The sequence below is a fragment of the Sceloporus occidentalis genome, unplaced genomic scaffold (assembly GCF_023333645.1).
Source record: "Sceloporus occidentalis isolate IW3139 unplaced genomic scaffold, rSceOcc1.0.p SCAF_17, whole genome shotgun sequence".
NCBI classification, from domain to species: domain Eukaryota; kingdom Metazoa; phylum Chordata; class Lepidosauria; order Squamata; family Phrynosomatidae; genus Sceloporus; species Sceloporus occidentalis.
This window is the reverse complement of record NW_028316997.1, coordinates 10,175,735-10,189,364: the sequence shown is the minus strand read 5'-3', so window position 1 is coordinate 10,189,364 and position 13,630 is coordinate 10,175,735. Positions and strand designations below refer to the sequence as shown.

The window sequence follows — 13,630 nt, the reverse complement described above, 5'->3', positions numbered from 1 at the left end:
TCATTCTTACTCTTTATTTAAGTATTCTTACTACCCTCCTTTATCACTATCTACCCCCTCTCCCTTTTTTTCTCACTATCTACCCTCTCCCCCCTTTGTAGTTCACTTACCTTACAGAAGTCTTGTGGTGGGAGCACGAGGCCTCTGCAGCGGTGGCACCACAACCAAAGCAGAGGCCTTGCAGAGGAGAGTGAGGGGGGCCGAGTGGTTGCTGAAAACTTATTCCTGAGCGACCACTTGGCGCCCCTCTCTCTCCTTCCTCGCGGCTGCAAAAAAATATTTAAATGATGGCGTTTCAACACGGTGGGGCACAGAATCATGTAGGGGGGCCCCTCTGGCCCCCCTGCCGATGCCACTGAGGAGTTAATCAAGGTAAGTGCTGTGTCATGGATGCCATAAATGAAATAAGATGGTGTTTGCTTGATGTTGCTTACCTTGATTTTATGCATTTTGTTAAATTTTTTTAGTTTATCAGTCTGATTTTGACAACAAGACTTTTTAACAAATATTTACCAACTGTCATGCAAAACCTCAATACAGAGCCATGGTAGATGGATGCTGTGAAATAATGAGCAGCTATTCTAAAATACCAAACAATGTGAGAGCCTATTTGCTAACATAAGCCAAAAATATTTAGTGGGAGAGGTGCACATGACCCATAGCTAAATTGCGTACTTACTAGATTAATTCATTCAGATTTGTACAAATTGCAAATTTACATAATTTTCATAAATTCACCAATTTGTATGAAGCCCCCACGAACCGGACGAAAATGAAGCAAAAACCTCATCTCCGCATTCGCATATCGGAGGAAAGGATGTCACTGAAAACACCGTCATTTTGCCCTAACTTGAACTCAGGGCAATTTGACGGCACCAGAAGAAGATGTGGAAGCAGAAGTGTAACGTTTCCTCCTGTTTTTAGATGTTATATACGTCTTGAAGCTGGTGATTTTTTATGGTGCACTTACTGCTACACATGCTTCGTAACATGAATACATCAATAAAGTTGCAATGCAGTTTTAAGTGGACGTGACTAAGCTGGTCTAGTGTCATCTTATGTGAGTGAATAAGTGGGTTTTGTTAGAGATTTTTAACTGAATGGATCCCCAAATCCCAAAAGTCACTCTAGGCGTTAGCTTAGTCTATGTGCAAATCTATTTCTGTAAATATAAAGGATTCTGGTTAACATTCTTTAAATAACCTTTAAAATGGTTATTTTACAGGCCCCAGTAGATGGGAAGAGATATCATAAAACATTTTCAGGCCTTTTGACTGGTTTAATCTTTGAACACCCCAGATGGCTTACATTGTGAGACTTCTACACTTGGATTGATGACCCTATCCCAATTTGACCCTATCCCAACTTGGGCAGGACCTTCTCAACTTGATGAGTGCACCCAGTTTTATACAAATTGTTGCTACTTCTACCCAAAGAAAAGGTCATACACTTGATCTAGTGTTTCAGTAACTGTAAATCCAGTTGTATGGTCAGACTACCACTTCCTGCACTTCTCCATTGTATAACAATGGGCTAGACCCCAGCCTCCAAACCTGGTCAAACACCGCTCATTTAAAAGTGTGACATAATTGGACTTAACATCAAATGTGCATCAAAATACACAACAATGCACCTTGGTTAGCACAATAAGAGGTATGAAGAGAACAGGCTGTAAACTTGAAAGATGGTGGTGCAGCACGTCTCAATGAATATTAATTAAAGATAATCAGAAAAAAATCTTCATTTTTTGCTCTACAAATCAACATGCATCCATATCACCACCACCTTTTCACATATAAAATGTGAAGAAATTGCGATTATTCACTGACAAGATTTCCTTCAATCGAGCCTCTATCACAACAGGCCAACCAGTTACGCACCAGAACCATTACAGTGAATTGCCACAGTTTATGATGTACCTTTACAAATGTGGATATAGAAGAAGTTAAAAAAACAATACCCCAATTTGTCTTAACTCTGCATTCATTGAAACATGCCCCAATCCTCACAAAAATAGTGCAATGTTCAGTAAAAACTCTAAAAGAAGCAGTGGTAAAACCACTCCTAAAGAAACCTTCATTAGAACCAGACTGCATGGCAAATTACCGTATTTGCTTGATTATAAGACAAGGTTTTTTTCAGAGCAAATGCTCTGAAAAATACCCCTCGTCTTATAATCGAGGTCGTCTTATAATCAGACCTCAAATAGCTGAAAAAAATGTCTGCTGGGGCCAGGCTGCTTACCGGTGCTTTGGTCGCGAGCAGTGTCTCTTGTACTAGCAGCAGGAGAACAGGAACCCAGCAAAGTCTGTCCCCCTCCTTCTTCCTCTGGGGGCGGGACAAGAGAATTTGCAGAGGAAAGCAGCTGGGCCCCTGCAGAAGTCTGCGAGTGAGAGATCTGCAGTACAGGTAAGGGGTGGGGGAGGGTTTATGAGCAAGTATGTGTGATTAATGGAATGAATGAGTATTTAAATGTTTGTGAATGAGTGTGTGTGTGATAGCATGGATGTGTAAGGGGGGGGTGGTGGTAGCATGGTATAGGGAGGGTGTAATCACACTCCTATTATCCCCAGGTTCCAGCATGTACTGGCTGCCTGGGCTTGATAGGAGTGTGATTGCTGTTAGCAGTTATATATATAGATATACCTCCAGAAATGCATTTTAACCCCCTATATGCCACTCTGCCCCATGATATGCCTTTTAACCCCTATATGCCATTCTGGTGTATAAGGCATATCATGGGGCAGAGGGGCATATAGGGGGTTAAAAGGCATATCATGGGGCACAATGGCATATAGGAGGGTATAAGACATTTCTGGAGGCAGAGTGGCATATAGAGGGTTAAAAGGCACATCATGGGGCAAAGTGGCAAATAGGGGGGTGTATGGCATTTCTGGGGGCAAGCCTGGGGGCAGTTGTGCATAACTGAGGGGGCAGGTTGGCAAATAAAAGGAAACATATTTTTCTTAATTAAGAGAATTGGCCAATGACCATCCCAGAGTAAATAAGGAAATGTAACTATTGATTGTTTACACATTAAAGAGGATTATGTAAATGAGCTAGATCCTAATATATAGACTTTTTGTACTGCTAATTTTACTGATGAGTGATTATTCACTATTTGGATATTTAGAGGAAAGTCTTATTGCATCGTACGTAGAAATGAAAAGGACAACTTCACAAAAGAACATAACGAGTGACATGAAGGCAGCAATCCATGTTTTTTTTACCAATAATCTCCCTCTATCATTTAAATGTGAATATGTTATAAACTAAAAACTCAACTCAAACTTAGTCTTACCAAACACTTGTTTATTATATAACTTTACCTGATAACATCTGTAGTTTTACCTTATTGGCATTGTTAAGCTAGCTTTTTATTGTAATTATTGTTATTAAATTCCAGTGTACACATAGTTTCAATTATTGTGTCAATACTGAATACTGAAAAATTGCCATTAGGCTGCCTGCCCTGGGGCCATTCTGGATGTCAGCCACCACTGCCATGTTGTAGCAGCCCTGGAGATTACTGGCTGAAAAAGGTCTTATACCAATATGTTACCCTGCACACCTAGGAGCAGCAACTGGAATCAAGCTATCAGACACTTTCAAATCAGTGGTCATGCCATCAGACGCTTTTTCTTTAGATTAGCAAAAGGTGCATTAGACCTGGAAATGTGATAATAATCATATAATGTTACAATTTTTAGTGGATTTTGCAGAGTTCTCACACAAATATATCTCCCTGCAAAATTAGATTATTTTATTAAACAAATTAAAGGTATTTAAATTAAAATTAAATTTAAATTAAATATCCGCTCATATCTAGCAAATTACCTTTTATAACATTTCTGCATATATTACAAAATTCCACCGTTGGACCAACACATTTACACTGCACATATCTCACACACACACCCCTATATAATATCTTACAATATGGTGCATTTTTACTGTGGAAATTTAAAGATATAGCACCCCAATTACCAGCGCAGTACTTGATCAATGTCATATTTCAACATTTTACATGGGTTTAAAAAAAATTTCCCCATTGGACCAATACAGTTACACTGCAGATATCTCAAACACATGCCCCTCTATTATTTCTGAGAATATGGTGCATTTTTACTGTGGAAATTTAAAGCTATAGGGCCCTAAATATCAGCCCAGTACACAGCAACCGTCATTTTTCAACATTCTACATGGGGTTAAAAAAAATTTCCCCATTGGACCAATACAGTTACACTGCAGATATCTCAAACACATGCCCCTCTATTATTTCTGAGAATATGGTGCATTTTTACTGTGGAAATTTCAAGCTATAGGGCCCCAAATATCAGCCCAGTAGACAGCAACCGTCATTTTTGAACATTCTACAGGGGGTTAAAAAAAATTTCCCCATTGGACCAATACAGTTACACTGCAGATATCTCAAACACATGCCCCTCTATTATTTCTGAGAATATGGTGCATTTTTACTGTGGAAATTTAAAGCTATAGGGCCCCAAATATCAGCCCAGTAGACAGCAACCGTCATTTTTCAACATTCTACAGGGGGTTGAGTGCAAAGCCTTGATGTGGTGAACCTTTACTTACTTCATAGAGGAGGGTAACCCAACAGTTGCTCCAGAAAGTGCATACAAATAGCTTAGAAACATAAGATTGCAAGCTGATATCATTTGAATTTATTTTTATGTAGCTAGTCTGGAAAGAGTTAGCACCATTAAATCTCATACTGCTACTAAAGCACTTTGAATAGATGCATCACTCACACTGTTCACTTAACCACACACTAGTTTTTTTAAGCTGTTTTGGTGAGATATATGACTGTATTCATATATGTGATGTTATGCTTTAGCTCAGTGGCTCTCCATACATGTATTGTTAAAATATTTTAATTTGCATTTTTAAATGAGAAAATAGGAATAAAAGAGTTAAAACATTTAATTCAACAAATGAATTTGATGTATACTTTTCTTCTGTAGCTCTCACTAGATAAAACCTTTATAAAACTTAAAAAAAAAAAAACTTCCATTAACCATTTTCTAAAAAAACACAAAGTGGTGTTTCACAATCCACTTGTAAACACTTTAAAGCCTTGATAATGCATTTGATAAAATGACAGCATGCATTTTGATATCTACTTGAAACACCCGACAGCTATATCCAATATCTATATAGTTCAGTAGTTCTGAAGACTCAGATCAACAACTACACTGTGGGAGAAGAATCCAAAATCTTAATACATGATGTCTTCTGGTCAGTTTTCTACTTTATTACACCATATCCACTACATTTATAAGCAACAGTATTTCGGTTTCTGGTATGACGACAAATTGGAAGCCAATTCTTTCTGAGCTTATAATGTTATGTGTATTTCAAATTTGTGTTACGTGCTGTCTGGCACTGCAAAGGTGCTTGCAAAGGTGCTTGCCACCATCAAGAGACCATTTTCTAAGTGTGACTGTGACTGTTATAAAATAAATCCAAAATAAAGAAGCAAAGGCTCAGCATTCAAATGATAAGGTGAGTTTATTTCACACAGGCAACGTTTCGACGCACAGGTCTTTCTCAAGGCTTGAGAAAGACCTGTGCGTCGAAACGTTGCCTGTGTGAAATAAACTCACCTTATCATTTGAGTGCTGAGCCTTTGCTTCTTAATTTTGGATTTATTGAGGGACTTGGTGGTACCCTGGCTCGTGCACCATTTTACTGCTGAGTGCTGCATTCCAACCTTTCTTTTTGTGTATGATATAAAATAAAGTGAAAAGGGAACATGAGGATATTTAATACAAAAGATATTCAATTTATAAATACATGGTAAACAAACACCTCAATGTATTTATAAATTGATATATAATATATAGAATATAATCTTTTGTATTAAATATCCTCATGTTCCCCTCTTTTCACTTTATTATATATTTTCGGCTGGGGGTAGCACCTGGATTTTGTTTAAACTGAATTTTTTCTTTTAAGGTCATGTACAGGGTTTGTTTCTGTTGTTGGTATTGTGCTCATATAACTTTCTATGTAAAAGCCTCTATCTACCATTTTCTGGTTTTAGGATATTCTTTGGAAAATAGTATAACCTCTACTACAACCTTATGGACTTTTGTGGTTGCTCATTTAGCGTTAATATTAAGGGTGTAGACCTTCATTAAATGTTATAACCAACAATGATAGCTGCAGAGCACATGCAAAATATACATAAATGCTCTGTGCCACAAAATACCTTCCAGGTTTATTCTGTTTAGGAGAATAATAATTTAAACAAGGAGTACTTTCACCAGAAAAACAAACAAGAACTGCAATGTTGCAATATATTGAACTTTTTTTAAACAATATAGAGTATTTTAAGAAAAAATCCACATATTAATAAATATTGTAGCAACCATGGTTTCATATGTTTATAATTATGCATCTTTGATGTCTACTCGTCAAATGAAATTCCTATAAAAAAACAGTGATAAAGCCGCTTAGCTCTCAGCCCTTAGAATAGCATTTCTCTAAAGCAGTGTTTCCTAGGCGATAAGGCAAAACGGTAAAAATCTGTCTATTAACATAGTAAAAACTGGAACACAAACAAACCCCCACTGAGCATTTATCTGGCCTATACTTGTTTGGTTCTGACTGACCACATTAAATTCCTTTAAAAAGTAATCTTTCTTGCTTGATCTAGCTAAGTCAGCATCTCAGAATCTTCTTTAGAATGATCATAAACCTAATAATTCTAGTGTTGATTGGTATTTGCATACAAAGATAGGATACTCTTACAATGAGTAACACACCTGTGTCAGTGTATTATTCCAGGGAATGTAATACTTGTAAGATTTCACTCCTTATGGCACAACCTGAATTTAAAAAGTTAAATTTTGCCCGGTCAAGCAGTGAAAATTATAAAACATTATAAAACAAAGTATTCAATACTAAATATTTGTCAAAAATACCACCTGTGGGTGCTTGTAATAATTTCTATCATCTTGGCAACTCTGGATCCTGCATGTCTTGTTCTGTTTTTATCAGTCTGGATGGAGACTTTGTCATTTTTTGTATTTGTCTCTATTTTTTTTTTTACTTTATTTGACAACATTGCAACATACATGTAAATACCAATACTTTTGTTAATAAAATACTTCCAAAACTATCCAAAGAAGCACATAAAACATGCCCAAGAGGGCTCTGTGACGTATCTGGTACTTCATTAAAAAACAAATGCCAACATGGTGATCGGTGGGGCACTGCTGCTGTCTGGGCAGACCAGAACAGCCACCCCGAGCCCCCCCCGAGCCTTTGACCACTCCTACATGATCGATTCTGCAGGCTCAAAACTCAAAAATCGCTGGTAAACCGACGATCAAGTTTTCAGCTGCCACAGGCAGCTTCAGAGAAGGGGGTTGTGTGTTGATATGTGTGGAGACTAGCCCCAACCCTCCCCTGCTGCCTGATCATTCCATTACGATGTGTGTATGCAGGGGTTAATAGTTATCCCCATAAGCTTGTGGGGACTAAATAACAGTCAATGTTGTGCTCCTATGGAGCATTAGCATTGAAAGAGTTAAAAAAAATAAAAAAATAACAGCACTGACCTGAAGGTCAAGGGTGCTTCCAGGTCAATTGCTCTGAGCTAAGGATCTTTTAAAAAATCTTGTTTAGAAACAGAGATGCCCGTCATTCATATTTAACCCTGTAAGTGCCAAAATAAATAAGCATACCAGGCATATGTGGTGTTTCCAAGACAAATACCTAAATACACTTTTGGATTTTTTTCTCCATTTGCAATGGTTATATATAGTTTTTATAGGTGAAACTGTGAAAATGTTTCCTTTTTTCCCTAATTTTCACCTGATGGATGCCTGTGCGATGCAGACAATCCCCGCTGCTGCCCGCGCTTCCGCCGGGGCTTCTATGAAGGAGCGCCAGTGTTAGATGACCTTCTGGTGCGCCACCACAGAAGCCCCAGCGGAAGTGATGGCAGCAGAAGAGGTTGTCTGAGCGCATCATGCAGACATTCACCGCCTGCCAGACAGGAGGATTCCCTGCAGCGATGCAGTGGACCTGTATCCTCTTCTCGGGAAGCAGATGAACGTCTGTGCAATGCGCGCAGACAACCCCCGCTGCTGCCCGCACTTCCGCCGGGGCTTCTATGACCAAGCGCCTGCATAGAAGCCCTGACGGAAGTTGCGAGCAGCGGCAGAGGTTATCTATGCGCATCGCGCAGACGGCCACCAGCTGCCTCCGCTAGAGAACAGGCAGTCTGGGGAGGCATTGGTAAGTCTGGTGGGGGAGCAGAGTTGCATATCTGAGGGTAGAGTGGCATATCTAGGGGGGGCGTAAAGCATATCTGGAGAGCAGAGTAGCACATCTGGGGAGCAGAGTGGCAAATCTAGAGCATAAAGCATATCAGGGAGGTCATAAAGCTTATCTGGGTGGCATAAAGCTTATCTGGGGAGCAGAGTGGCATATCTGGGGAGCAGAGAGGCACAAATATAAGTAATAATTATAAATTAGGGGGTGGGGGACCTAAAATGGCTTTTGGTTTTCCAACTTTCTGTTTGTATATAACATATGCTGACTAACTGCATAATAAATACCAAAAATTTTAAAATACATGTATTCCTGTTCATTAGATAAAACACTCTTTTACCATTTCACTAATGTGTATTTTTTCTTTAAAAATACATTTTTCTTTAACCCCTTCGTGACAATTGCCGGTCCGGGCACGTCACTGAAAATCGTGACGATTATGACAATTGACGTGCCAGGACCGGCACGTCTTTAAACGGGTGAAAAAATCGATCCGTGATCGATTTTTTCACTCAAACGGTGTTGCTCTAATGCCTCGACATCGAGGCATTGAGCAACACCAAAAAAAACATTCCCGCCCCCCCCCGATCGCTCCTAGGAGCAAAAAAAAAACATGTTTGAAAGACTGCACGTCTTTCAAACATGGCGGCGCTCGCCGCCGAAAAACGGGTTTAGGAAGCGATCGCGAGTCGCTTCCTTTGCTTAGCTGGTGTTGCTAAGATGCCTCAGTATCGAGGCATCTTTGCAACACCTGTTTAGCAAAGGAAGCGACTCGCGATCGCTTCCTAAATGCTCAACTTACCTTCCCGGTGCCGGTGTCTTCGAAACACACGCGGTGTTTCAAGATGGCGGCGCCCATCAAGCCGGGGGGCGGAGCCTGCTGACATCATCGGGGGGTGTTGCTGGATGTCATGGACATCCAGTGAATAACACCCCTAGTGGTCAGATCACTCATAAGAGTGATCATGATTTGATAAATCAAAGGCAATGTTTTCTAAACATTGCCTTTGATCAGTATTGGATCTGCCCCCCTCCTTCACTTGCTTCTAGTGAGGGAGAGAGACAGATCGGTGTGTTCTGGTATTTCAGGTATTCCCTAATAAAAATATATATATATTGATCCAAAGGCTCTTATAAGAGCCACCCATATAATATTAACCCCTTCATTGCCATTGATCACTGCATAAACAGTGATCTTGCATAGTGGCAATTGTTTTTGGGTTTTTTTTTTTTTACATGTTTTTTTACTTTTTTTAGTTTTTTTTACTTTTTTTAGGTTTTTTTTTTATTTTTTATTATAGCCATTAACCCTTTCCTTCCCCACTATTTTTGCTGCAATTCTTACCATGCAGCGGTATACGGCTGAGGAGGCGTATGCCTTTTTGGCCACAGATTCTGAGGCCACTGATACAGCGTCAGATTTTGACGTTGGTCAGTTCACAGATACATCTAGTGATGTATCTGTGGCTGTTAGGACGCCTACCACACGTAGTCGTGGCAGTGCACCAGAGGCATGGGTAGCGCCTAATAGGTACAAGCCAGCTATCCCTCCTTTTTCTGGAATTCCTGGCATCAATATTGATGTTACAGGATTCACTCCACTGCAATTTGTGCAGGTTTTTTTGGGAGACGATGTCTTGGGAGACATTGTCACACAAACAAAAATTTATGCCCAGCAGCACCGTGCTGCTAGCCCTAATTCTTTTTGGGCAAAACAGCCATGGACTCCCATTGACGTGCCAGAATTTCTTAAATTCTGGGCACTCACAATGTTAATGGGCATTATAAAAAAGCCCTCCATCCGCTCCTACTGGAGCACCAGCCCCATCTTTAGTACCCCCATTTTTGCCCAAACTATAACTAGGCAAAGGTATGAAATGATTCTTCGTTTCATGCATTTTAGCGACAACAGCCTGTGCCCCCCTAAGGAGGACCCCCAGTTTGATAGGCTGTACAAAATCCGCCCCCTGATTACCCATCTCGCTGCCAGGTTTCCAGAGGTTTATACACCTGGAAAAAATATCTGCGTGGATGAATCCCTAATGAAATATAAAGGAAGGTTGGGATTCAAGCAGTATATTCCTTCCAAGCGCTCCAGGTATGGAGTGAAGGTGTATAAGCTCTGCGAGAGCGAGACAGGATATACTCATGCCTTCCGGGTATACGAGGGTAAGGATAGCTACCTTGACCCTCCAGGTTGCCCAGATCATCTGGGCACCAGTGCCAAGATTGTTTGGGACCTAATATTCCCCCTTATGAACAAAGGCTACCACTTGTATGTAGATAACTTCTATACAAGCGTCCCTTTGTTCAAGCTGCTGTATTGTTTCGATACGGTAGCTTGCGGTTCTATAAAAAAGAACCGCTTGGGTTTCCCACAACGCCTGGTACGAACCCGGCTAGGAAAGGGGGAGACCTCAGCTCTACGCCAAGAGGAGCTTTTGGCATTGAAGTTCAAGGACAGAAAAGAGGTGTGCATGCTGAGCACCATCCACGATGAGAGAACCGTGGAGGTTTCTGTCCGTGGCAGAGCTGGGGTCACTACAAAGCCAGTGTGCATCAGGGCCTATAACAAGCACATGGGTGGAGTTGATCTGTCAGATCAACTCCTACAGCCCTACCTCATTATGAGGAAGACAAAGGCCTGGTACAAGAAGGTTGCAATTTATCTAATGCAAATTGCAACCTATAACGCTTTTTTGCTGCACAAAAAAGCAGACACTGGGCTGAAGCTGTCTTTTTTGCAGTTTCAGCTCGAAGTAATTTCAGGTATCTTGTACCGTGATGCACCTGGTCCCGAAGTAGTGATGGGAACCAACAGAATTGGGGCTACCCATTTTATTTTTAAAATCCCCCCTACAGCAAAGAAGCAGAATCCCCAAAAGAGATGCAGGGTATGCTACAGCAGGGGGCAAAGAAAGGACACCACATTTTACTGTCCAGATTGCCCTGGAAAACCTGCACTCTGTGTCGGTGACTGCTTCAAGCTGTATCACACAGTTTCCCATTTTTAATTTTTTTTTTGTTCCTGCTCCATTTTTGTATTTTTTTTTAATTTTTTGTTACATTTACTGTTTTTTAGCTTTTATTTGCTCCACCATTTTTAAGCGTTTTTATTTGCACTGTCAAGTGACCCCTGTGTCCATTCCGTGGCATGAGGGACCACTTAAGGTGCTAGATCAAATCCCTTCTTGGAGATAGGCCAGGCTTTCTTGTAACCTGTCCCTACTGATAGTTGGGTACAAGCATTTTTCTTTACCCAGATGTAAAATTCCTACTGAATTTGAATTGCTCATGTTCCAAATGTGGCCCTTTTGCCCCCAAACAATCTGACAAACCCATGCATGTGGGGTATCAATGTACTCAGGAGATGTTGCTGGACACATATCTGGGTGTTGTGTGACAGCAACATATACCAGGAGCTGTAATTTCACACCTGAAGTACAAAGTATGTGAAAAAAACACCAAAAACAATTACTATCCCAAACTTTGACAAGGGTTGGTGGTAGGATTAGTGCATGGAAAGGGTTAAACTATCAGCATCTAAAATACCCTGGGGTGTCTAGTTTTCAAAAATATATGGTTTGGTGGGGTAAATTTAATTTGCTGGCTTCAAAGATGCCCCAAATACCACATAGAGACAGAATTACCAGATTCAGAGAAAAATGGTTTTGAATTAGCAAAACGCTACTTGTACTTATTGCCCCATAACGTGTAGAAGAAAGCAAAAAAACATAAAAACATTGGGTATTTCTAAACTCGGGACAAATAGTAGAATCTATTTAGCAGGTTTTTTCAGTAGTTTTTTATGATGAATAAAAGATTTTTCAAATAAAAGTGAGAAAATGTGTTTTTTTTTCAATTTTTCGTCATATTTTATTATTTTTATTATAGGAAATTACATCATATGAAAAAAATTTTGGTGTCTGAAGAAAGCCCTTCTTGTCCTGAAAAAAACAATATATAACTTGTGTGGGTTTAGTAAATGGGTTAAGAGAAAATTACAGCTAAACACAAACACCACAGAAACGATAAAACAGCCATTGTCACGAAGGGTACAAAAAGTAAAATCAGCCTTTGTCACGAAGGGGTTAAAATAGCACCAAACTTTAAGGGTGTGGCGTATAATCTGGTGCATCCTATAATTGAGACAACACGGTACACCACACCCACAGACAGGTGCCATGATAACAAGATTATCAGTGTTAATCACTTCACCTATCGGTGGTCATAATGTTATGGCTGATCAGTGTATCCATAATTCTCAGCACACACAAAATGTTAATCGTTTAAACAGTCATAGTGTTTTATGCATGGTCACACACACACCGCCTCAAAATTGCTTCCATATAGTTCAAGCTATGTCTTTGTGTGCCATCTCAATACATTAATTCTAGACCAAGCAGACTTGCAGATCTTCATTGGAGTAATATAAGCATTGCATACCAGATGAATGAAGTGATGTTTGTGGCCCCTCCATACAAACTACTACATAATATAAGATAATAGTTTTTCATGACAATGCTAAAACTTTGAAAGGGTTGAAGATGATATTGGATTTTGAATTTACAGATCCAAACCAAATAAGGTAAAACTGTATAAAGGTTTTAGACATGTGTATACAAAACTGTGCCAATGTTAATTGTAATCTTCAGAAATTTCTTTGCATTTTGCCACAGCTAACTTGTATAATGTCTAGATGCAACCAGGGTATGATATTTAATTGCACCATGCAGGTGTTAATGAGGTCAATTAGTCATCTGGAGCACTACACTGTATTTATGTTGAGATATTACTAACACCCAAGCATTCAATTGTATACAGAAAATTGGTTTGATGCAATTTAAATGGCTATTTTTGGCACAGTGAAATTGATTAAGAAACATGGGTAATCTATTAAATAAACAAAAGAAATAAATTAAAAATGTATAAAATCTGAGATGTATATTTTTTGAAACCCTATGCCATAACAACTATGCTTGCGGGTGAAATGAATGCTGATTTTAGATTAGTGTATAGCTGTGAAGAATTATAAATAGATCTATTCTTAAACTTAAATATAATAAGCTTTACAAAGATATCCCTTCCACATTTCATCTATGTAAAGGATTATTCTCGTATTTTGACCACAGATTGTAACAAAATACTTTATTATATTATATTAGTGTCACCACTTGTGGAAATTATTTTTCTTCTACAGGATTTGGCATAATCTGCTAATTCTATCATTTCATATAGACCACAGAAGATTGAAATAGGATTTTCAAAAGAACATTCATTAAACACTATAAATCCTTCAGCTGTTTACAAACACGCAAACGTC

The 13,630-nt window shown here is 39.3% G+C and overlaps 1 non-coding gene across 1 annotated transcript; it reads left to right on the top strand.

Moving 5' to 3' along the window:
• The first annotated feature begins 11,424 nt into the window (after positions 1-11,424).
• Positions 11,425-11,554, top strand: LOC149302831 (small nucleolar RNA SNORA35). The gene has a single exon (XR_016272070.1). It is a non-coding gene; the product is annotated as a small nucleolar RNA SNORA35 (small nucleolar RNA).
• The last annotated feature ends 2,076 nt before the right edge of the window (positions 11,555-13,630 follow it).